Source organism: Chlorocebus sabaeus, chromosome 10 (assembly GCF_047675955.1).
Source record: "Chlorocebus sabaeus isolate Y175 chromosome 10, mChlSab1.0.hap1, whole genome shotgun sequence".
Lineage (NCBI taxonomy): Eukaryota > Metazoa > Chordata > Mammalia > Primates > Cercopithecidae > Chlorocebus > Chlorocebus sabaeus.
In genome coordinates this window covers 33973761-33998447 of record NC_132913.1, presented here as the reverse complement: position 1 = coordinate 33998447, position 24687 = coordinate 33973761, and the positions used below count along the sequence as shown (strand labels likewise).

Genomic DNA, 24687 nt, shown 5'->3' with positions numbered 1-24687 from the left:
ACACAAAATTTCTAAAACATGCCCAAAAATTGAATAATTAAGTAATGCTTTAAAGCAATATTTTAAAAATAAAAAATAAAAAATGCAAAATCTCCATGATGAACAAAATATCAGTATTTCAAAGATGCCATCTGAAGCTACACTTGCATGATTCATCTCATTTGCTCTGCTCTAATCCTGACCTGTCCGATTCTGTTTCATGGATACTATCAGAAGATGATGAGAGAGGAGAAAGAAAGAAATCAGTCAGGGAGGAAGTTAAGGTGGATCCTCAGTTGAATTCTTTTAAACAAAAGAACAGCCTGAAAAATCAAGCTACAGGCACAGATAAGGGACATTGCACAGTGGGGGCTTGCCTAAGACATGCTCACAGCCAGACAGAAAATAAAGGCTAAACAGGTGACTTGCCCAGAGATGCCCACAATGGGAAATTTCATCCCCTGATACATGCGTAGTAAGGGGAGCAAAGCAATATGAAGTAACTCAAGCTAAGGGCCCACATGTGCATCAGGAGGATGGGGTGGAGCTACCAGAAATTCATGCCTTATGCAAATGAGATACCCATCCCTCACTGGTTTCCAATAAATGCTTTTGGATTCAACTGTAAAAATGGCAACCTTCTTTTGGGTTCCCTTTCTACTGTGTAGAGCTTTCTTCTTTCGCTTAAACTTTCACTCCAACCTCTTCCTTGGTGTCTATGCTCCTTAATTTTTGTTAGACAAAGAACCCTCGGTGATACCTCAAATAATGAGAGACTGCTACATTGGGGTACATTGGTGAGACTATAACAGTGAGACTCCTGGTGTGAAGAGAAGCATTATTTTCCTTCTTCCCTTCCTTCCCTTCCTTTCCTGCCTTCCCTTCCTTCCCTTCCTTCTCTCTCTCTCTCTCTCTCTCCCTCTCTGTCTGTCTCTTTGTCTCTCTCTCTGAGGATCTTGCTCTGTTGCTCCATGCTGGAGTGTGGTGGCATGATCCTAGGTCACTGTAACCTTGAATTCCTAGGCTCAACTGATCCTACTGCCTTGGCCTTCCTAAGTGCTGGGATTATGGTGAGCTACCATGTCCAGTCTTTAAAAAAAAAAATGTCATGGCACAGCAAGAAGCATGAGCTTTATGTTTATGAGAGTTCATCTTCACCCTATATTTCATGACAGCAGTGTGGAGGGGTGCAAGGATATGCTGCATATCCAGAGGGTTTGGTCATGCCTGAGATGCTTTGGGCTTAAGGAATCTGATCTTTTATAGTGGATAGAAAATTTGTCTGACTTTCGCTTCAGAAAGAGACATGACTTTTATTATAGTGGACGTGAAATAAACCTGCCCCGTCTTCCAGAGGTGGTCATTCTGTCTTCAGAGCCTGCTTGCCGTACAAACATCCTTAAAAAGATAGGGAAAAGGCAAGCAATACCTTTGCTTGCAAGACATATAGAAATGCAAGTAAATCATAAGGAGTTGTGTCCTAAAGTATCCTCTAAAATATTCCAATTGAAGTGAATAACTTCTAAATCAGTAGGTTAAAAAGGGGGCATAAAGAAATAAAAGAATCTGTATTCAATCTAATAGAAGAAAAGAAAGAAGTGGGAAAAGCATTACAGAAAAAAATGTGACCAATAGGAAACAAAAAAATTTATAGAAAGTGTCATGTGCTCCATGTGAAGAGACCACCAAACAGACTTTGTGTGAGTGATAAAGCTTTTTAATCACCTGGGTGCAGGCGGGCTGAGTCTGAAAAGAGAGTCAGTGAAGGGGAATAAGGGTGGGGCCATTTTATAGGATTTGGTTAGATAAAGGAAAATTACAATCTAAGGGGGTTCGTTCTCTGGTGGGCAGACGTGGGGGTCACAAGGTGCTCAATGGGGGTGCTTTTTGAGCCAGGATGAGCCAGGTAAAGGACTTTCACAAGGTAATGGCATCAGTTAAGGCAAGGACCGGCCATTTTCACTTCTTTTGTGGTAGAATGTCATCAGTTAAGGTGGGGCAGGGCATTTTCACTTCTTTTGTGATTCTTCAGTCATTTCAGGCTCTCTGGGCATATACCTGCAAGCCACAGGAGATGCGATGGCTTGGCTTGGGCTCAGAGGCCTGACAGAGAGAATTCCACATATACGAGTAATCACAAAAAATTGTACCTGATTAAATTTACTTGTGAAAGAGAAATCTCAAATGGGTGAAAGAAAACGTAACTAAAGCTGTCTTATTCCCTCCTTATGGTTTCTATTCCCTATTTTTATTTATTTAATGAACAGATAGCACTTATTATTTCCCTGGCACAGTTCAGGCTGCTTTACAAATAATCTACTTTAATTCTCATGAAAATCAGAAGAGGTTGATTACAACCACTACTATATTACTCTAATATTATGACTCTAATATTCGAGTAATATATTACCCTCATATTAATATTACCCATTTGGCTGCTGAGAAAAATGAGACATAAAGAGGATAAATAAATTTCCCAAGGCCACCTGTTACTAAGTGGTCAAGATAAGATTTGAACCCTGGTATTCTGACTAAGGGTCTGCCCTCTTACCATATCTGCTTCCTTTTTAACTCTTTTAAGCGTATTGCTTTCCCTGTCCTATCCTGTTTCTCTTTTAACCCTGCCCCAGCCTTCCCTGGTTTCCCCAAATCATTCTATAGCTCAAAAAATGGAATTGCTAATGCCAGGAGAAAAACTAAAAATCACAGAATTGTTAGAGTTATACCTGGGAGTATTAATCACAAAGAACCTAGAATAGCTATGTTCATAACAGATAAAATAGACTCGAGTGAACTTACGAAAGAAAATTTAGAATAATTGTGGATGCACTGTGAAAGCTTACCTCACATAAAATTCTTCATGGCTGGGCGCCGTGGCTCACGCCTGTAATCCCAACACTTTGGGAGTCTGAGGTGGACAGATCACCAGGTCAGGAGACCGAGACCATCCTGGCCAATATGGTGAAACCCCGTCTCTACTAAAATACAAAAAAATTAACCAGGTTTGCACCTGTAGTCCCAGCTATGTGGGAGACTAAGGCAGGGGAATTGCTTGAACCTGGGAGGTCGAGGTTGCAGTTAGTCGAGATCACAGCACTGCGCTCCAGCCCAGTGACAGAGCAAGACTCCATCTCAAAAAAATAAATAAATTAAAATAAAAATAAAAAATTATTCATTTAAGGGGCACATTGGAAAAAGAAACCTCAAAATCAGAATCCCAAGTGCCTCAAAAATAAAGGGACATGTCTTTTATAGGCATGCAGAGGCTTCCAAGAAACTAAAGGATTTAGAAATAGCCTCTCCAAAAGAGTCCTTATAAAAGGCAAATAAAAACTTTAATTGATCATGAAAGAAAAAGAAAATATATGTTGACTGACTTAACTTCAACTGCACGGTTCTCTATCCAAGTTACTCTGAATGTAACCTTTATGCTTAGTTTTCTTTTCTCTGCAAAAGTAAAAAACAAACAAACAAACAAAAAACACTACACAAATGCCTTATAAATTTAGGCCTTTATATCAACCAGGCATTCTTTAAACATCTTTATACCTTAGTCATAACCTGAGTTTGGCCAGACACTGTGGCTCATGTCTGTAATCTCAGCACTTTGGGAGGCTGAGTGAGGAGTATTGCTTGAGGCCAGGCATTCAAGGCCAGTCTGGGCAACATAGTGAGACTTCATTTCTACAAAAAAACAAAATTTAAAAAAAAAATTGTTTGGACATGGTCGTGCACATCTTTAGTCTCAGCTACTCAGGAGGCTATGGTGGGAAGTGTCAGGCCTCTGAGCCCAAGCCAAGCCATCACATACTCTGTGACTTGCATGTATACGCCCAGATGGCCTAAAGTAACTGAAGAATCACAAAAGAAGTGAAAATGTCCTGCCCAGTCTTAACTGATGACATTCCACCACAGAAGAAGTGAAAATGGCTGGTCCTTGCCTTAACTGATAACATTACCTTGTGAAAGTCCTTTTCCTGGCTCATCCTGGCTCAAAAAGCGCCCCCACTGAGCACTTTGGGACCCCCACTCCTGCCCGCCAGAGAACAAACCCCCTTGGACTGTAATTTTCCTTTATCTACCCAAATCCTATAAAATGGCCCCACCCTTATCTCCCTTTGCTGACTGTCTTTTCAGACTCAGCCCACCTGCACCCAGGTGATTAAAAAGCTTTATCGCTCACACAAAGCACGTTTGGTGGTCTCTTCACAGGGATGCACATGACAGGAAGATAATTTAACGCCAGGACTAGGTTGCAGTGAGCTGTTCATGCCACTACACTCTAGCCTAGGCAACAGAGGAAAACCCCGTCTCTACCAAAACAAAACACCTGAGCTCAGAGAAATAAAGACTTCCCTGTCCTCCCTATCCCAAAGGCAAAACCCATAAATTTAATGAGGAATTTAAAATTTTCATTGGAACATATAATCTAAGATGCTCTGATCTTTATCAATTTATTCACATAATTTTGGGACCTGGAGAAGTCCATAAATAGATGGCTGAAACCAAATGGGAGGTCCATGGGAAAGATATCAAAAATCTAATAACCACTCAATTTTCCAGGGATGGACCAAAAAGGGCTAGAAAAATAGTGACTTCCAGGCATCAAAAATGCACGCCCGATTCATCAATCAGCTCCTTCCTAAATTCAGTAATCGAATTGAAAAACAATGGCTGGTTTGGGAAGTTACCAATCTGACAGAATTAGTCCCCCAAATATGCCTCCCTAACATTATTCTGAGCTGGCTATTTTTAGACCCTTTGTAAGAGAAATTTACATCTATAAAGGAAATCTCCATATGTAAGGGTGACTTCACTCTGTAAAAGAAAGAGAAGGAGGAGTAAAACACTAGAGAATGAAGAAGGCGTTGACTCAAAACTACACCACAAACCTTGCCTTCATTTAAGGTAATTTTCTTGGCCATCTAGTCTTAACTAGACTGTTACCCACACCATTTTTTATTTGGGTAAATATCCTTTTTTGGCATTTAGGCCTGGTGTCTAAACTCTGTGTCTTCGAGATGTAAATTTTCTATAATTTCTCCTCTAGAATCCTAGGGTTATTTCTTTAATATGCAAATTTTAGGGATATGCCTCATCAGAAAAAAAGATTTTTGAAAATTGGGCAAATGAATAACCTTAAAAGTCTTTTTCACAAATATTGATAAAAATCTTTAGCCATCTGGATGAATAATCTTAACTTGTTTCATCAGCCAAGACCACAGTTCGGATCCAGAAATATTCTTTTATAAACTAGTGCATTTTGTATTACTGTACCTGGCACATTGCTAAAACTTTAGAATGAAAGCTATAAGATCTGTTTCTGTCTGTATATTTATGTATGTCTATATGTATGTTATGCACATGTGATACTTTTTCTACTTCTAAATGAGTTTGCCAGAATTAAATTTGCAAAAGAGCCCTATTTACTTGGCTTATTTTACTTGATAAAGAAAAATAAGTGCTTATATAAATTATTTCCATAACGCTCAGAAATACAGAAACTAACCCAAATGTTTTTCAAGTGCACTGATCTGGGGATAATCTTTGGCAAATAAAAACCAGTTTCAGTTTGTTGGTTTAATTAAAACAGATATGTCTTCAGAGTTGCCAATATTAAATATGATACGGACACACAACTTTATTGCTACCTGGGTTTACAAGTCGAATAAATTTATGTTATCTCAAGGTAGTTAAGATGATAAAACTATGAGTTCAACCTAAGAAGAAATGTGAAAATGTAGAATACATTATTTCATGTGTATTAAGCACAGCAGCAAAACAAAACAAAAAGAACTATCTATTTAAATTTGTTAAGGTTGCTTTCTTGAGGATGGTCTATCATGCACACACTGTAAAAATAGTTAATAGGAAAATAACTTGAGACAGTGGCTTTCTTTGTCTAATATCTCATAACATTTTCATGGATTCAAATATAATTGTTAAGAACAAGTGAATTAAACAGATGTAAGAAACAAAATTTTATACATAAACCTTTCAAACATAATTATGTTTTATATATATCTATTTAAAAATAGCTTCTCAAATCGCCTTGTTAACCTCCACCATTGGAATTTTGCTAATTTAAGTTAAATTATGGATATTCATTGAATATATAGATTTTAAAATAAGATAAAGTATCTGAATATTAATTACTGAACATAGGTTTAAACTGATCTATTTTTGCCTTTTTATTACAGAAGAACTAAAGGAATTTGAGTCTGTTAGAAAACTTGTTCTGTGCCATAGTGAAAAATTGTACTATGAGCAATCATATGCTTCTCGACATTATGAAATGATGCAGTCATAGATTTGCCAATTTACAGAATGCTAATATGATAGACAGCTATTTTATGGTTTTTGTTAAAAATTAAAGGTACTAAGGTTTAAAAATTCTAATAAATATAGGTTAGCTAAAACAAGTAATAAGTGAAGCAACTTAGTATACAAAGAAAGTAAGACATGTTTTGGTAAGAAAAGCTATAAAGTATGAGATTTAGTTTTGTTCGTTCATCTGTTTTCTTAAGGGACAAATAGAGTAATATTTGGCCTAAAGTAGAATGACTTGTTGTTCTAAAAGAGAAGGAAATATAAGACAAAATCTAAATAAATATAAGTAAGTTGTAGAAGTTTTGTGGAAAGGGAATCTTGGAAAAGGAATTTTATGTGTGGTTAAGATGGCTAAGATTAGAATGTGTTTATTTTTATGTGTTCTTTATAACTGAGCTTTAACAGCAAAAGTACATTAATCCAAAACTAGAATTTAGTCTTCTCTGTTAAAATGACACAGTTTTCTTATTATATAGGTCTGCTCTTGGTAAGAAAGTGTGAAATATTTTTCCTTACCTTTTGAGTAATTTTCTTAGAAAATGAAAATTCTGTGCCTTAAAACAATTTCCTGTGCTTCATGTTATCCTTTTCTGGTAATCAGAAAACGGAGATTTCTCACTATTAAAAGAGCTTATTTTTTTCAATTATGTAATTAAAAATCTTTTCATTTTCATTTTGGTATTGTTTCACAGCGACTTATGATCATAGTTAATTGAGTCTCTAAACCATTTGATATTTTTGATAAACTTTCAAAAATAAAATTCAAAATTAAATCTTTTTTGACCTTGAATTTACTTTGGAATTTTCCAGATGGGTGCCTGAAATATCTCAAGTGAATTTGTTTTCTCTTCTTGCAAAAAGAGAGCTATTAAACTAAGTAGACTTATTTGATATGTTCAATTTGCATGGGAAGCCTTGTTAAAGAAATGATGTTTGACCTTCTTAAAGTTATATTTATATGGATATATGTTACTAATATAAATGTTACAGAATTTGTCTAAAATTCCTAGAACTCTTATGTGTCCTAATATAATGTGATTAAGCACAATTTTAGTTAATATATTAGAAAAGTGATATATTACAGGAATAAAATTTTCTTGCCAATTTTATTATAATAAACAAGCATCAGATCTTTAACCACGGCCACTTTAAGTCTTGTCACCCACAGGCAGCTCTTTGCAAATGCCTATAATCCTTAAGTGTTTTGTCTTCAAAGGGATTCATGGAAAAGACTGAAAAGTACAGGTTCTGGTAACTTTATTAACATACCATCAAACAGGATAATAATTTGTACAACTCTAATGGAAAAACTAGATTCATAAAACCGATAACCTTTGAAGCAGAATAAGAATCACGTAGGACTGAATAAATTGATGATTGCAATTTTTTTTGGAGACATTGCTAAATCTTTAAAGTTTTGTTTTTCATACTTACGGAAATATTTTCTCTTTTCTCTAAAGATACCTGTAAATTTCAGCAATTTGGTACCTTTGTAAACCAAAATTAAAGCAATACAATGTAATGTAAAAATTTGTTTTCTCTTCTTGCAAAAAGAGAGCTATTAAACTAAGTAGACTTATTTGATATGTTAAATTCTCATGGGAAGCCTTGTTAAAGAAATGATATTTGACTTCTTGAAATTATATTTGTATGGATATATGTTACTAATATCACTTGAGATATTTCAGAGACCCATCTGGAAAATTCCAAAATAAGTTCAAGGTCAAAAAAGACTGAATTTTGAAATTTATTTTTGGAAGTTTATCAAAAATATCAAATGGTTTAGAGACTCAATTAACTATGATCATAGGTCACTGTGAAACAATACCAAAATGAAATACAAAGATATCTTTGTAAACCAAAATTAAAACAATTTTTTTTTCTCCGTACCTGATTTCTCCAGAATTTGGAAACTATCAGTGAGTATTCGTGTTTGTAACCAGATATGATTATTTGTACAAGTTTTATAAGAATCTATTCTTAAAACAGGATACAATTGGAAACTTTGGTTATATTGCAATGACTTTGATTAAAATATCATATTTGAGAATGTGTATAGAATTAGATATGACCAAATAGTTTTAGGGAACTAAGTTTGACTTTATGGGGCCAAGAAAGCCCTTACAGTGGGGTGTGGCAGGGTGTCCTAGACTTACAGGTTGAGAGGTTGTTTTCCTGGAAGGCCCAAGAAACTTATGAATATTTGGGGGAACTTGAGGAGAGAAATTCACCCAAATCTGTAGGTATTGCAATTGAACTCTGATGGCAAGTCCTTAATTGTAAATGTCTAATCTGAGATTTTTTGCTTTTGTTAAAAGTTCCAGTAAAGCAGACTTAAAAAGAGCTCATATAATCAATCACTATTCTTGCTGCACTTTTGCAAGTAATCAGGCCAAGATCAATGAGACTAGAATCTTATTGTAATTCTCTTTAGTAGAAATGGGGGTGACTATATGGAGAAAAGCTCTTTTTCAGTAGAAAACTATAGTGCATCCATTATTAGATTCTAGTCCTGTTCATTGTCTTTGGAGTTTTGTTATTTACAAACAACAATCAGATAGATGTGGATTGGACTAGATCCTGATTTTTTTCATTTCCTCCAACATCTGGCTACAACTCTCCAAGCTAATGTTTGCAGTTTTCTGCCCCCCTTTTTACTTAGAATCACTAATAACAAAAGCTGCCTTTCTTCTGAAGCCCCACAAACTGAAAGTGGATACTTTCATATAAAGTTCAGAGGCCAACTTTTATGCCTGCTGCTGTGTAGGCCACTCAGGAATTTCACTGAGATAATTGAGACATTAACATTGCAAACCAGCAATATTGTCAGATTGCAACTGCCATACTCATTCCGCCATCTAAACGTGCTCCAAGCTCAAATCTAGAAATCTTCTTGACTAGCTGCCCTATCAACTCAACGACTAGATTAATATTTTGTTCTAGCCATTAACCCTTGCTTTTTTTTCTTGTCTTTCTTTGTTCATAGAAATTCCCAACTCATTCATCATTTGATTTACTTGACTTTAGCTGGTTTGGTTTTTAGAGACGTTGGCTAAGGAATATGTTCTAGTCTCTTTGTATTATCCTTCTGATAGTCATCATTGTAATCTTCCTGGTGTGCTATGTTCCATCAAGAGTCTTAAATGCATCCTTGCATCCATCAACCGTATGCCAGATGGTCTCACTGCTATTAGAATGACAAAACAAGAACCTGACATCCTGACTTACGAGTTCCACAATGACACAAAGGCAAACCAGGCATGATGGTGACACAGAGCAATAGTTATGCCAGAGTTTTGGTCAGTCCCTCATAAATGAGAGGCCGACCCAAAGAGGGGATTATTAAAATAATTAACTTAGAGGCTATTAGACTGAGGTAGCTCTAGTGCCTTAAGCAAACTGAAGTTCCCACAGAAGCAATTTGAAACCTAATTCATTGTAAAGGGTCACGTCCTAGAAAAACAAAACTTAAGCTTAACCAATCAGAAATTGCCAGCTAACCTTTAAATGGGGACTTTGAAGCTACTGCTCCACTTTAACCAATAAAAATTTTCTTTGCCTTACTTCGTAGTATACCTTATAAAAGTTTTCCCCTTATACCCCATCAGTGGAGCCCTGAACCTCTTGCATTCTGAAACTGTCTATTCATGAATTCCTATTGCTTGAATAAACTCTTGAAAATTTTAACGTGCCTAAGTTTATCTTTTAACAGAATATTATATAATTTATGAAAATATATTTGGGCGCATGCGCAAATACAAGAGGCGTATTTGTAAGGAAGGTGAATATTTAGACTGAAGTTTGCTAATAACTGCACTCAACAAGAAAAGAGGGAGGTTACCCTTTCATTTTCATTCTTAGTTCGCTTTATTAAGCGAAGTTTTAACTGGGAGGGTAGTGCGTGTCTGTAGCCTTAGTTACTTGGGAGACTGAAGTGGAAGGATGGCTTGAGGCAAGGAGGTCGAGGGTTCAGCGATCTACGATCGTGCCAGTGCACTCCAGCCTGGGCAGCAAAGCAAGACCTTCTCTCTTAAAAAAAAAAAATCTTTTGGAGTCACACAGAGTGGAGGATTGTTTATAGCTCAGATAATGATAATTGTGCCCAATATGCTATAATAGCGAAAATCTAAATGTAGGTATTAAATCAAGACTTTAGCACAAATATTATAAAGGTGACACTTTTTCCAATTCATGACTCTGTAAAGTCTGCAAAGAAAGATATGTAATTGGCAATAGCATTTTGAGTGACTTCTAGTTATATGTTATCCCCTTTTATTACTCTTAAAGAGACCAAATTTCTTCTGGTTGAAAGGGTATGTTGACTTAAATGTGAGAGCTATGTTGAGCAACGTAAGAATTATCATTGCTATTTGAGGGTTTCCACAACAACTTTGCTTTAAATACTCCCTTTTCTTTGTCCGGGGAATAAAGAGTTAATCTGAAAAGCAAAAGCTTGGGCGTTTGTTTATGTGGAGGTGACATGAAGTGATTTCCGTTTTCTAAGGTGCTATATTGATAATACCTACATCGCAACTCAGAAAGTACATGTTGTTCTCTATCTGTTGATCTTGTCTACACATTCTGCATTTCTAGAAAACACAATTATTGTTTTTGTCTGTTGGTATTTTTTTTTTTAATAATCTATTTATATACATTTTTATGGAATGTAGCATCTACAGAATGGAATTTGGAAGAAAACAACTGTTCTTTCTAGATGCTTTAGATTTTACTTTTCTTTAATATAGTTAGATTGCATGATAAACTTTAGGTTGAAAATAAAAATACAAAATAAATTTGTTTGTTCTTAGGATCTGAATCTACTTGTCTTAACAATGTATCACATGCCAATAGTTTGCAGCACAAGAAGATTATAAACTGATGGTTAGATGTTAATAACAGTAACACAAAACATTAAGGCAAGTGACATTTACATAAGTATCTTGATCTTAATACATGTAATTTACATATGAAAATTTAATCACCACAGAGATAAACAGCTGCAATGTTTAATTAAACTCTCCACACAAAATCAGCCTGCAAGAAGTAGTTTGTCATTGCTAATTCATCACAATTCTCTTAAGTATTCTTTAAAATAAAAATGCAAAATAAATGACTCTTATTGATAATTTAACTTCTGGTTACTTTGTATTTTAATTGTATCATCAAAGCCTGTTGAGAATACGATAAAGATTCTAGATTCATTTTCACTCTGTTTAGAAGGCAAAGAATAAATATATAGAAAACAAATGTATTTGTTTACAAACTTATAAGGGTCACTAGTACAATAACACTAAAGAATAATTTAAGAATGTTAATGTAAAAATAAGTCGTGGGTAATGAAGGGATGTAAGAGTCTTTCTCAATGGAGGTTTTAAAGAATGAGTGCATTATACACAGAAATTCATGCCAATATTAGCAAGAGAAAAAAATTGCCAGTTTAGAATAGATAAAACTAAAAATCTGCATTGAATTTTAAGATAGCAAAAACACTGACAAACAGAAAAGAGAATGGTTAATACATAAATGCTGTAAGAAAGTCATCTTTGAGAAATAAGACATAAAAGATGAAAGGTTTTGTTCTATATATCTTATTTGTATAAACAAGTGAAATCATTCATCCATTTAAAAATATAAGTACCTACTGTATGCCAGACATAAGGGTATACTGTAGCGTAAAAGAGGGACCTAGTCAGACAATGTGGCTCTCACTATGAAAGTGATATTTGTTGCAGCCTTTTCTTTATAGATATAGATTCAAAATGTATAAATAGAAGACAGTTTGATATAGTCATGTCAAAGTAAAGGGCTTCTGGTATTCAGGACTATGCTTCCCATCTCTAATGTTTTGCAGCTAAGTTCAGACTGTTGGACAACATTATAAATAAAATTCACATCACTCATTCAAGTGAAGATAAAATCAAATTGGAATTTGAAAGTGACATTGTTCATAAGCTGGTTCCTAGGATATGCTTTTAATGTTGAGAGCATCCAAGTTCTCTCTCAAAATGTTTTTCCAAATTAGTAAGTCTAAAAGACTGATCTAGAAGAAATAAAGGCTATCATTTCCAAATATACCAATAATACACTATTAATTATATTAAAAATTTCAATAATTTTATTTTCTCTTAAACTGAACGTTTGCATCTTTAAATTAAAAACACAGCAGATATTTTATAGTCTCTCATATGTAAAAAAATTAAGCCAAGACTAAAAAAAAATTTAAGAATAAATCATGTCATAGAGTGAATCACAGGCCAGAGCATCTCAATGACCCGTTATAAGAGAAAATTATTATATGCGTTTATATTTATTTCTATGTTTTATATAAAGCAATTCATCTTGGGTCTGGGGTTGCTCAGTTTCTTCTTTTCAAAATGAATAGTTTGGCTTAGACAATCTAAAATCTTATGCACTAAGTGTCCAGCAGTACGTGATTTTATTTCACATATTTAAATATTCAGAGCTATTTTTGGAAAAAATAATATATTGAGACAAATATATGGTATACTGTTCCTCTAAATTAGCTTGGCAAACAAATGTATTTTATCATGAAGACTTAAAAAATAATGCTTAACTTAACACTTTACAGTTTTGTGTGTGTGTGTTTGTGTGTGGAGAGAGAGATAAAAATATCTATATCTTTGCTGTTTATCTAATTATCTACTTATCTCTCTGATTTATTTATTTTGAATTCTTCTTACCCAAAGATATTAGAATCTGAAAATGATTGGTTAGCTAAACTATCAGGAGGCATAAAAAATGATACCTAATACCTTAAATATTTAGTTCCAATTATGAACATTTATTCAGCATTCTTTTGATATAATATCTAAGTCTGCTGATTGAGATTTGAAATGGACTTCCTTGCATAAACAAATGCTGTATTAAATGTTCTATAGTTTCAAGCTTAAAGGAGGCACAAATTGAAATATACTTGTACTATAACATGAGCAGAAAAACTCTCTTGATATGTGCCAAACTTTTACACTTGTCTCTTGCATGGAATTCGATATTTTTACAACCATATTTATCAGTTTGCTTTGTACCAAATTATTACATTATCCATGGAAAAATAGGCACATCTTGCAGAAGCTGATTTGCAGATGACCGCAACCAAAGGTCAAGATGTAATTCAAGTGTGCAAGCAAAAATGTACAAGTGTTGTAGAGCTTCATCAGAGATAGGTCAGTTCAGTGGAAATTGTTATAATTTTTTTATTTTATGTAATGTTCAAAACAATTCCAGAGAGATTAAGTGATTCACATGAGACTATGAAATTATTTTGATCTTCATAAAAATATCAAGGATATTAGGTGATTCCCATGAGGCTACAAAAAGTGGCAAAGTCTGAACTCAAACTCCGAGAAAACTTACATCTATTATTTTATGATATACATCCATAAAATCAATAACTTGGATTTTTCAAATGAGTTGTGAAAATGAGTGTAGAATTTTTTTTTTTTTTTTTTGAGACGGAGTCTCACTTTGTTACCCAGGCTGGAGTGCAGTGGCGTGATCTTGGCTCACTGCAAGCTCTACCTCCTGGGTTCACACCATTCTCCTGCCTCAGTCTCCTGAGTAGCTGGGACTACAGGCACCCGCCACCATGCCTGGCTGATTTTTTGTATTTTTAGTAGAGACAGGGTTTACCGTGTTAGCCAGGATGGTCTTGATCTCTTGACCTCGTGATCCACCCACCTCTGCCTCCCAAAGTGCTGGGATCACAGGCGTGAGCCACTGCGCCTGGCTGAGTACAGAATAATTTCTTTTAACTATTGTGCAACTATATTGAATGAAAAAATCACTGCCTAGTTATAGATATTGCAAAATGTGGTACCTAATTTTAAAAAGATATCCCATCTATATATCTTTTTAGTAATTCTGTGATACTTTAGCAGCCTACTCTTTTCCTGGAATACTATAAAGAAATTGCCAAAAACTAAGATGGTTTTTCTATTAGTATTAATGTGTTAGTGGATTGTTACTAAACCAGAATTCTCTCACAACAGAAGATGTAGCCTTGGGTTTAAATGTTTTTGTGTTGCATTTTTATTTTTTTTTAATCTTAAAAATTAAGTGCTTGATATGGTTTGGATCTGTGTCCTCACCCAAATCTCATGTTGAATTGTGATCCCCACTTGTCGGATGGGGGACCCGGTAGGAGGTGATTGAATTAAGGGGATGGTTTCTAATGTTTTAGCACCATCCCCCTAGTGATGTCTTGTGATAGAGTGCTCATGAGATCTGGTTGTTTAAAAGTGTGTAGCACAACCCCCTTTGCTCTCTCTCTCTGTCCTGCCACTATGTGAAGATATGCCTCCTTCCCCTTTGCCTTCCACCATGATTATAAGTTTCCTGAGGCCTCCCCAGCCATGCTGCCTAAACAGACTGTGGGACTGTGAGTCAATTAAACCTATTCTCTTTATAAATTACCCAGTCTCAGGTAGTTCTTTATAGCAGTGTGAGAACAGACTAATATAGTGCTGATGTCCTCATTTAAACTTTAATTTTTAGAATTTTTCTCTCTTTATAGTCTCAATGTCTTTTCTTTTTATGCTTCTTAGTTTTCCTTACTCTCATATATTGATATTTTATTCCAGAGAGCACATGATTCATTTCAGCTTTCAATTTTTTAGTTTCTATCACCTAACTGCTGTAAAGTGTAAGGTCAAGTCTTTAGGGAATATATTTTAAATACAAGGAGTTGGATTGGATTAAACGTAAAGGTGTCTCTTTCCTATCAGGTGACAGCCTCTCATAGTCTCACTCTTCTCTTCCTTCCCTCTATGATGACTGGGGACAAGATTGCTGAGTTAAATGAAAAGAACAAGAGTCTCAAATCAAAAACAGTATCTGAAGAGTTTGGAAATGTAAAATAATCTGTAGACATCAGAAGCTGTACATTAAATGTGTTACAAACATGAAGTGTCATTGCATATTTATTTGTGTATTTTGCCAGGACTATTGGGTCACAAATGATCCAAGCAATGTTTTGACAAAAGAAACCCATTTTAAATGTAAGTTTTATATAAGCTATGAAAGAAACAAAATTTAAATTACAAACTCTCCTCTTTCTTAGGTAAACATTCACTTCCCATTTCTTTTGGATTTGGTAGAATTCATTAAAATATTCTGTTATACATCTTAGATGGCTGCTTATGGGGAATGGACAAATTATTGGCCATTTTATTATATTACAAACTGTAGCAATTGAAGCAATAATGAATACTTTATTCTGTGTTTCTTTTTACCCCCATAAGATGAAAATGAGTCATGGAGAAAAATCTTTTATAAAAAAAGAAATATAATTTAGCTTACCTTTTCTTTTCTGGATTAGTGAGCCAAGCATTACAGCTGCCCATGTTGTCAAAATGCCATGGGAGAATTTAGTAGAAGAGAAGCCAATAATGTAGTCAGTTTCTGACATTTAAATAAATGTTTTTGCTGTTCTGTCAAAATTAATCGTTAACTTCAGCATTAGAAGCATGTATTTCAATAGTAGAAGGGAATTTTCTCACCATCATTTCATAACAAAAGTAACCCTGCGGCGTTATAAATATATATTTCAGACTTAGAGAAAAGATGGATCCCACAGGATATCTCTTCCCTCCATCCGCTGATGATGTCAGTGAGTCTCTGATTAGCTGCTGACATTTGAAATTATGGTGGGTCAGCAAGGTTAATGAAAGCCTTCTTTATATAGCTATGTCCCCATTGCCTCGGTGCCTTCCTGGGCTTTTGGCTTGTTTGCTGACCTCAAAAAGCAAGGCAAAAATAAGAATACACATCAAGAGAAGTACAGTTTGAGCACTCATCTATTGATGATTTCTAATGCTGCTATTTAATAAGAAAGAAAAAGGTTAATGAATAGTGACAACTTATTTAGGAATGGTTGAGTACAAAGGGTCTAGTTAATAACCTTAGTGAACTTATTGAGGATAAACTGTGTTTAGATGAAAACATTTCAGTAGAATTGGCTAGACTACAATTTTTCTGCCTTTAAGTGACAGAGTTACATAAATTTCCCATTTTATAATATTAAGTCATCCTCTGTTGAGGCAAGAAAAAGGTATAAAACTGAATTAGGTATCCTGACTCATCGATCATAGTTTCTTAGAGCTAGAGAGGGCCCTTGAGACCTAGTTTAGTGTTTTTCAAATTGTGTTCTGTGGCACTTCCAGGTACCCTGGAGTGACCTTGCAAGCCACCATAGTGGAGGGAAGGAGCATCTTGGGCCCTCATACCCATTCACTTTTATCATGCCACCTAGGTTGTCATGGAAGAAAGGCTTTGCTGGAAAAATAAAATTTGGAAACTACTGATCTACAACTAACACCCTCATTTTACAGTTGAGTAAATTGAGGTTTACAAAATATTAAATATCCCTTGACTTCTAATTTAGAGTTCTTTTGACCAAAATCCTTTTCTTTTTTTTTTTTTTTTTTTTTTTTGAGGCGGAGTCTCGCTCTGTCGCCCAGGCTGGAGTGCAGTGGCCGGATCTCAGCTCACTGCAAGCTCCGCCTCCCAGGTTCACGCCATTCTCCTGCCTCAAGACTCCCGAGTAGCTGGGACTACAGGCGCCCGCCACCACGCCCGGCTAGATTTTTGTATTTTTTAGTAGAGACGGGGTTTCACCGGGTTAGCCAGGATGGTCTTGATCTCCTGACCTCGTGATCCACCCGTCTCGGCCTCCCAAAGTGCTGGGATTACAGGCTTGAGCCACCGCGCCCGGCCCCAAAATCCTTTTCAGTATATTTTTAATTGCAGAGAAAAGGGTGCCATAGCAAAAATAATGTTTTGGATTCATCTTTCCAGTTGGCCTGAATCCTGAGACAAGGTGGAGGATTCTGCCTTGTGGAATATGGGGCTGAGTTCTCCCCAGCTATTTTTGGATCATTTTATCTCCACAAGTGGAGAGCTGGTTTGCAGTATCTGTACATTTACTTTCCTTTACATATCAGTTGAGGGCATGGACATTGATTCTGCAACTATAGAAACCTCGAAGGTCTCCAGAAAAGATCATCCAGTTCTAGTCTAGATATATTCACATCATCAACAACAGACATTAGCAACATTTCTACCTCCCATGGCAGGACAGGTGAAGGCAGAATTAAACTCCAACACAGATGCTCAAAATGCTGGGGAAGTGCCGGATGAACCAATAAAATAGTGATAGTTATTTTCATTTAAAATAGGAAAGAAATCATGCATTTCTATACGGCTTGACCCTGGACAGTGTGTCAGAAATCTGTGTTTAGAGCTGGGGTGCAGGAATAGGAAGAAACCTAGATGATGGCTCCTTTCATTTGGGGTTTGCTCTCACCTTATTGCAGTCAATGGCAGTTTTTACATGCCAGGTGTAGTGGATTTGGGATGACATGGGTGGTGGTGGTGGTGGTGGTGGTTGTTTTTAGAGACGCTCTCCCTTTGTTGCCCAGGCTGAAGTGCAGTGGCACGATCACAGCTCACTGCAGTTGTGACCTCCCAGGCTCAGGTGATCCTCCTGCTTCAGCCACCCAAGGAGCAGGGAATACAGATGTGCACCACCACCCTGGCTAATTTTTGATTTTTTGTAGAGATAAGGTTTCACCATGTTGCCCAAGCTGGTCTCAAACTCCTGGGCTCAAGCGATCCACCCGTCTTGCCCCTGCAAAGTGTTGGGATTAAAAGTTTGAGCCATCGTGCCCAGATGGGATTATGTTTTTGATCAAATCTTTATGTTACTATGTGAAGATACTGACAGTGATCATGGAAATCTTTATTTCACATAGACACTGTTTATTATTTTGTTACCAAATGTGTAAAAGTGTTCTCTAGGTTAATAATTTTTATCCAGAAAAAGTGTTCCCTATTTGCTGCAATTTTCTAGGATGATAAATGGCGTTCCGTAGCATGATATATAGCAGATATTTTTAAACTCATAAACACTCACACACGTGTGCACAAACCCACACCCACTCTCTTACACTTCACTGTTTTTTCAAGTTAAGATACATGGCTGAGAAAGTGACAACTTTTCAAAAAAACTGATCACATGAAGAGTTATTAGAAGGTGTTGGGAAAAATGCTCTGTCACTTATAAAATCTGTTACATGTTTGTCCATGTGTAACTAGAGTTAAGAAATAACACCTATTTTATAGCATTGCTATGAGGACTAAATGGAGTTACAATAGAAAACCTAGGAGACTGCTTGACTTGTAGGAAGTTTGTAATTACTGTTTGTTAAGATGACAATTATTATTAAAAACTTGGAAATTCATAACATTTTAAAACCTGCCAAGTGAAGAATTTTAATGAGCATTGAACTCATTTGTTATAATATTAAAATGCTACAATTTCCAATTAGTTTGTAAAAAAAAAAATGAGTGACATCAGGGAGTGTGGAAATTTACTAGATAAATTTAAACAAATAACCTTTGTGCAAATTGTGCATAATATTGAAAAATGGTTATAATTAATTAGAAGGTAAAAATACTGATGCACTTCTCTTACATCTATCTACATGTTCTTACAAAGTATGTTTTTAAGCTGCGACATACATTAAGACCAATGATTGAAATAAACCGAATCATGAATTTCTATGTAATTTAAGTGTTAAAAATATTTTTAAAAATAATATAGTGAATTTATTCACATTACTGTCACTAAAATAAGGTTGAGGATTTTTTTTGTTTTGTTTTGTTTTTTGAGACAGAGTCTAACTCACTCCGTCACCCAGGCTGGAGTGCAGTGGCACAATTTTGGCTCACTGCAATCTCTGCCTTCCAGAATCAAGCAATTTGTCTGCCTCAGCCTCCCAAATAGCTGGGATTACAGGTGTGTGCCACCATGCCTGGCTAATTTTTGTATATTTAGTAGAGACAAGGTTTCACCATTGTTGACCAGGCTGGTCTTGTACTCCTGACCTCAAGTGATCTGCCTGCCTTGGCCTCCCAAAGTGCTGGAGATAATGACAGGAGGCAGAAAAGAGTGGGTCCCTGGCAAAGCCCCATCCTGAAGCCAAAAAGTCTGAGACCACAGCCCAAAGTGAGAACTTATATTTCTCTTCTCCTGCTGAAATGTTGGCTTTTCCAAAACCACTTGTGGCCTGCCCCACCCCCCGATCCTGTGCCCATAAAAACCCCAGACTTAGCCAGCTGAATGGCGAGAAGCAGCTGGATGTCAGAGACTATGGTTAGATGTCGGAGAAGCGGCTTGAGGGCATAATTTTAGAGAAGAATCCAGCTGGAGACAGACAGACTGTAGGGGAATATTACCTTCCCACCCCGTCCCCTTTATAGTTCCCCTTCCTACTGGAGAGCCACTTTCATGGGCAATACAATCTCCTGCATTTATCATCCTTCAATTCGTTTGTGCAACCTCATTTCTCCTGACTGCCAGACAAGAGCTCGGGAGCCACAAGTGCAGATACAAAAGGCTATCACAGTGACCCTTTGCTCTCGCTGGTGGAAGGCAGCTGCCTCATACGAAAAGGAAGAGGGCCCACTGAGCTGTTAACACTTAAGCTGTTGGTGACCCATAGAGCAAAAAGAGCACTGTAACACTCTCTTTGGGGTTTCAGGGGTTGCGGATACACTCCCTAGATGTTGCCACAGGGCATGCTAGGCATGGAGCTCTTTCATTCCAGTATCCAAAAGCGCTCACCCTGGCTCCTGCACCTGCTTACCTGCATGGTCCCTTCTGCAAGGGGTGGAGCATAGCGGGTCCTAGTGAGTGGAGTTTGCTTCTGCCAGTGCTGAAGGAGACAGATGATTCCAGCATTTGTACACTCCAGTTCCTGCCTCATTTGCTCACACGCTCTCTCCCATGAGGAGTTGAAAGCTGCAGCCTGGGTAAGCGAGGCATCCCTGTCACAAGTCCCACAAAGGGGTCAGGGAAATATCCTGCTTTCCTGGGATTATGTGAGCCACCACACCTGGAAAGGTTAATAATATTTTTTTAAGGAGGACACAAAGATGTTGCATACCGTTAACAGAAACTTAAAAATCATTTAAAACATTGTTACTGTGTCACCATCTCATTAAAAATCTGGCTGGGTGCAGTGGCTCACGCCTGTAATCCCAGCACTTTGGGAGGCTGAGGTGGGTGGATCACTTGAGGTCAGGAGTTCGAGACCAGCCTGGCCAACATAGTGAAACCCCTTCTCTACTAAAAAAAAAAAAAAAAAAAAAAAAATACAAAAAAATTAGCCAAGCATTGTGGCTGATGCCTGTAATCGGTAGGCTGAGGCAGGAGAATCATTTGAACCCAGGAGGCGGAGGTTGCAGTGAGCCGAGATTGCACCATTGTACTCTAGCCTGGGGGACAAGAGCGAGACTTCATCTCAAAAAAAAATCTGTGTTTTATATATATTTTATAATGTACAAATCATTATTAGGGTCACAATTTATAAATAGGTTATTATTAATTTATAAATCAGTAAACATTCACAAGTAGGGATGTCCGTTCTAAAAAGTTTAAAGAAATCAGATGTGAGCCTTTTAAGGTGTGATAAAAATAGAAGTGATAACTAGGAGGAAGTGTGATGCTGGTTCTAGGAAGTGAGAAAGTAAAGAAACAGGGGCCTTCATCTTGAGTTTCTGAAAAATTGATGAATAGGTTGAGAGAACACAGAATGTTCTCACTGGGCTTTTTTGCCCTCTGAAGTAGAAATGTCCAGGATAAAGCCGAGGCCACTGCCTGTAGAGGGTGCAGTGGAGAAGCCTACTGACATCTGTTTATTAAGAAGAACTAAGCAGTTCTCCCATACATTTTCTAAATCCCAAACTCTCTGGTTTGTCTATATTAACAATGTACCTATTCTCATGTCTTATTTACTATAAAGATGAATTAACATTGTTAAATCCAGATTACAGGGGTATTTTATCTTGATAATTGATAGTTATTTGAATGTTGTATTGGTTTAAAATTGTGTAATCTCTTTATAAGAAGAAGATGTTCTCATGGCTATGTTTTCTCTACATCTTTAGAATATGGAATTGCATATCTCATAGGGGCTCCAGTTGATAAGGGGTTGACTACATGCATGCCTGGAAGCTCTTTGATAGAAGTAAAAGAAAAATTAGTAAATGATAAATCAACAAGCTTACTAGACATAAAATGTACAAAATATTTCAGAGATAATATGAGGTAGTAAAAACTATACTGGAGTAGGAATCTGCAGTCAACTTTCTACTTAATTTTATGACGTTCCTAAAAGCCCTGAACTACTTTATTTCTCAATTTCTTAAGATGGTTTTACAACTTAAAACAATTGATGAAATACCCTAATACCCTGTAAATCTTCTATCTCTAAAATTTTTTGATTAAAAAAAGATGGAATTGCATTTCTTGCCTAATCATTTATAATTGTTAGATTTTTCAAGAATTTTAAAAATGTATATTGACCACTCTGATCTCCCTCCCAATTCAATGTGGTTAAAGTTTCAGGGAAAAGGTGGAAAAATGGGAGATTGCTGCTAGACTAAATATTGGGGCTCATAATCAATATTACCACCACTCCCTCAAACAATTAATGGTCCTACAGGATACTCCCAGGATTTGCCAGTTTTCATCAGTGTTGTTTTCAGCGAGGATAGGAAAATATGTCTACCTCTTTATGGGGAGGAAAAAAAAAATAAGACACTGTAGATGATGTGCTCCATTCTTGTTAGAGAATTATCAATCTTAAATAAACAATTCTTGGAAAATTAATCAGTTCTATATAATTATTTTGTATAAAACTAACCCTGCACCATATGAAAGTAGTATAATTCTTGAAAAGAGGATAGTGAGTCTGATAATACTGGGGCCGAGTTCATTTAAGATAAAAGCCATTCTCAACTTGATTTTTCATTCAAAATATGTAGAATTTTTAACAAATAGGAAATGAACTTTGAGATGTTTTTCTTTTGATTCCTATGGGGAATAGTGTTTTTTTGGTGTGTGTTTCCATATTTTTCTGTTTTATAAAACAGTTGCTTTGAAAATACTTGAGATTTTGTATCCTACATAGAATATCGGAATTATAAGCAAAGTCCTCCCTTTGCTGCACTTACAAGCAAATGATTTGTAGAATTCAGCTTCTTAGATTTTCTCCTGCTTCCCTTTAATGTACATTTCCTTGTTCCTTGGAAAATAAAGCCAGCAGATTGATTAAATGGGAATTACGTCTTTTTTTATATAAAGGGAAAATACAGTAAAGAAGACCTAAAAAAATATAAATGCTTGGTTGACAGCTCAACATGGTAGAAATATGAAATAAACCACTTATGTGAATGAGAAACAGAGTTCTATGAGGGCTAGAGCTGAGTCCTCTGCCCAACACAAAATGCTGGATACTTAATTGTGACAGATGATAATTTTGAAAAAAAGAGAGTCACAACAGAATAAAATACATGTGGTTTTTTTTTTTTTTTTTTTTTCTTCTGCATCTGGGGCTTGTATAACAATATCTTTGCCAGAAATAGCTAAGTTGATATGGCATTTTTATGTTCTTAGGAAATTTGTATATGATATAATTTAACTAAATCAAATATGGAAAATACATTTCATCTTACAATCCAACTCTAGATGTTGCTGCATGAAGAGTTTGTTAAAAAATGATTCTAATACACTATACCAGCTTGTTGGGAAAGACCAATACAATCAATTAACAATATTTGCTTTGGTCATTTTTAGTCAAATGATGACATTCATTTTACATCCTACTGTGAGACTATTTATTAACTAGAACCATTTATAACATCTAATTTTTAAAATCTCATTTACAATGTCCATATATAATTGTGTGTTTGTGGGTATGTATGTGTTTTGGTAGTGGTGCTTCCAGATTTTTTTTGTTTTGTTTCATTTTGGTTTTGGTTGAAAAATGTTAAGGTAGTTCAGGAAAAATTAAGACATAGAGAATTAGATATTCATTACATATAGAACTTATAATATTTTTGCATCAGATTCTTTCTGACTTATTCCACTCAGATTTTATTGTTTTTATTTGAATTATTATATTCACACATGAAATGCCTTTTTGAAATGATTCTTAAGGAATTCTCCTGGATTTTAGTCATTTATCAAATACTATCTGTGATGATTTGAGAGAAACCAACTAGTGCTAAAGTGGAAAGAATATTCTGACTGTAGAAATATTTAGGAACAGACTATACTGCAGTGAAATAAGTTTGGTGTGAGGCTGGCTGTCCATAAGGAAGTATGAGGAGGAGGTAGAAAGGATGATGGAGGCTCTCGCTGTACAGGACCATAATATGATGATCCAAATTAGAGAGCGTCTTGGTGGGGAAAGCTCTGTTTCCCTTGAACCTAATTTGAATCAAATGGAATTTATTTACAATTTATGTAGTATTGGGCATCCTGAGTACTTAGTGTTATATTGTTCAAACTATTGGCAAGAGATAAAGAAGAACATGACTAGCTATCCCTATAAATAAGTTCCATCAAATACCAAGTCTGTGAAATTGACGTCATTTTTATCATCAGTAAAATGGAGATATTCATAAGGTGGTTTTGAGGATTGAATTGATTAATACAAATAAGGCATATGGAAGGTCAAAAAGTGAATCTGTTTTTAGTATTATTGTATATATAGCTAGGATTTGTCCCAGTAAAAGAGAATTTCATTCCTGAGGCTGCTGACTCAGGGATAAAGGACCATGAAGTAATTATAAAATATCATGAGGAACTCAAAGAAGTCAGTTGTGACCACGACAGTGTGGAATGATGTTTGTTGAAGCTCAGAGAAAGCGCAATGGAAATTTGGTTATCAATATTTTAATCTGCTTGTGGTGTCCTCTATGACTTTTGAGATGTCACAGAAACAAAGAACTGGGTAGACTGGTAAGTAGAGAGTCAGGAAAGACTAACTGCTTGTACGTTTCTTTCCCATCAAGCCCCTATAGATTATTGGGCCCTCAGAAACTCTCATGCAGTAACATTTGGAGATAGAATGCAAGCTGAATGTCCCTCACAGCTTTGGTTTAATTAAGTTCTATTATAGACAAACTTCCTAAGAAAGGAGGAATAATATGTGGAATTCTTGAGACTTGCAGTAGCTTGAACACGCTATGAGTCTTCAGAGAACAGCACATAGAGTTTTTTTTTTTTTTTTTTTTTTTTTTTTTTAATGCCCCCAGTTTGCCAGCACTGTTATTTTTGTTATGATGATGTGGGCATCTGCACCCTAATGGTTAAGATTCTTTTCTCACCAGATGTGGTCTTTCGGAAAAGAGTTCAAGCTACTTGGCAGGTCAGTGGAGGGGAAGTGAGCTTTTTCACTGCAAGTGCTCTCTTGATTTTGTGAATAAATGGATGACTTTACTTTCTTTCCAAGATTGTCAGTCTCTCACAAGAACTTATATTTAAATCATAATAATGATGCCATTTAA

The 24687-nt window shown here is 35.9% G+C and overlaps 1 long non-coding RNA gene across 1 annotated transcript in view; it reads right to left on the bottom strand.

The window, feature by feature from the left end:
- The window catches only part of LOC140712670 (uncharacterized), a 134097-nt gene extending 118209 nt beyond the window's left edge, over positions 1-15888 (bottom strand). Inside the window, exon 1 of the long non-coding RNA XR_012094384.1 lies at positions 15628-15888. This is a non-coding gene — a long non-coding RNA (uncharacterized lncRNA). The remainder of the gene's footprint in view (positions 1-15627) is intronic.
- Positions 15889-24687: the final 8799 nt, after the last annotated feature.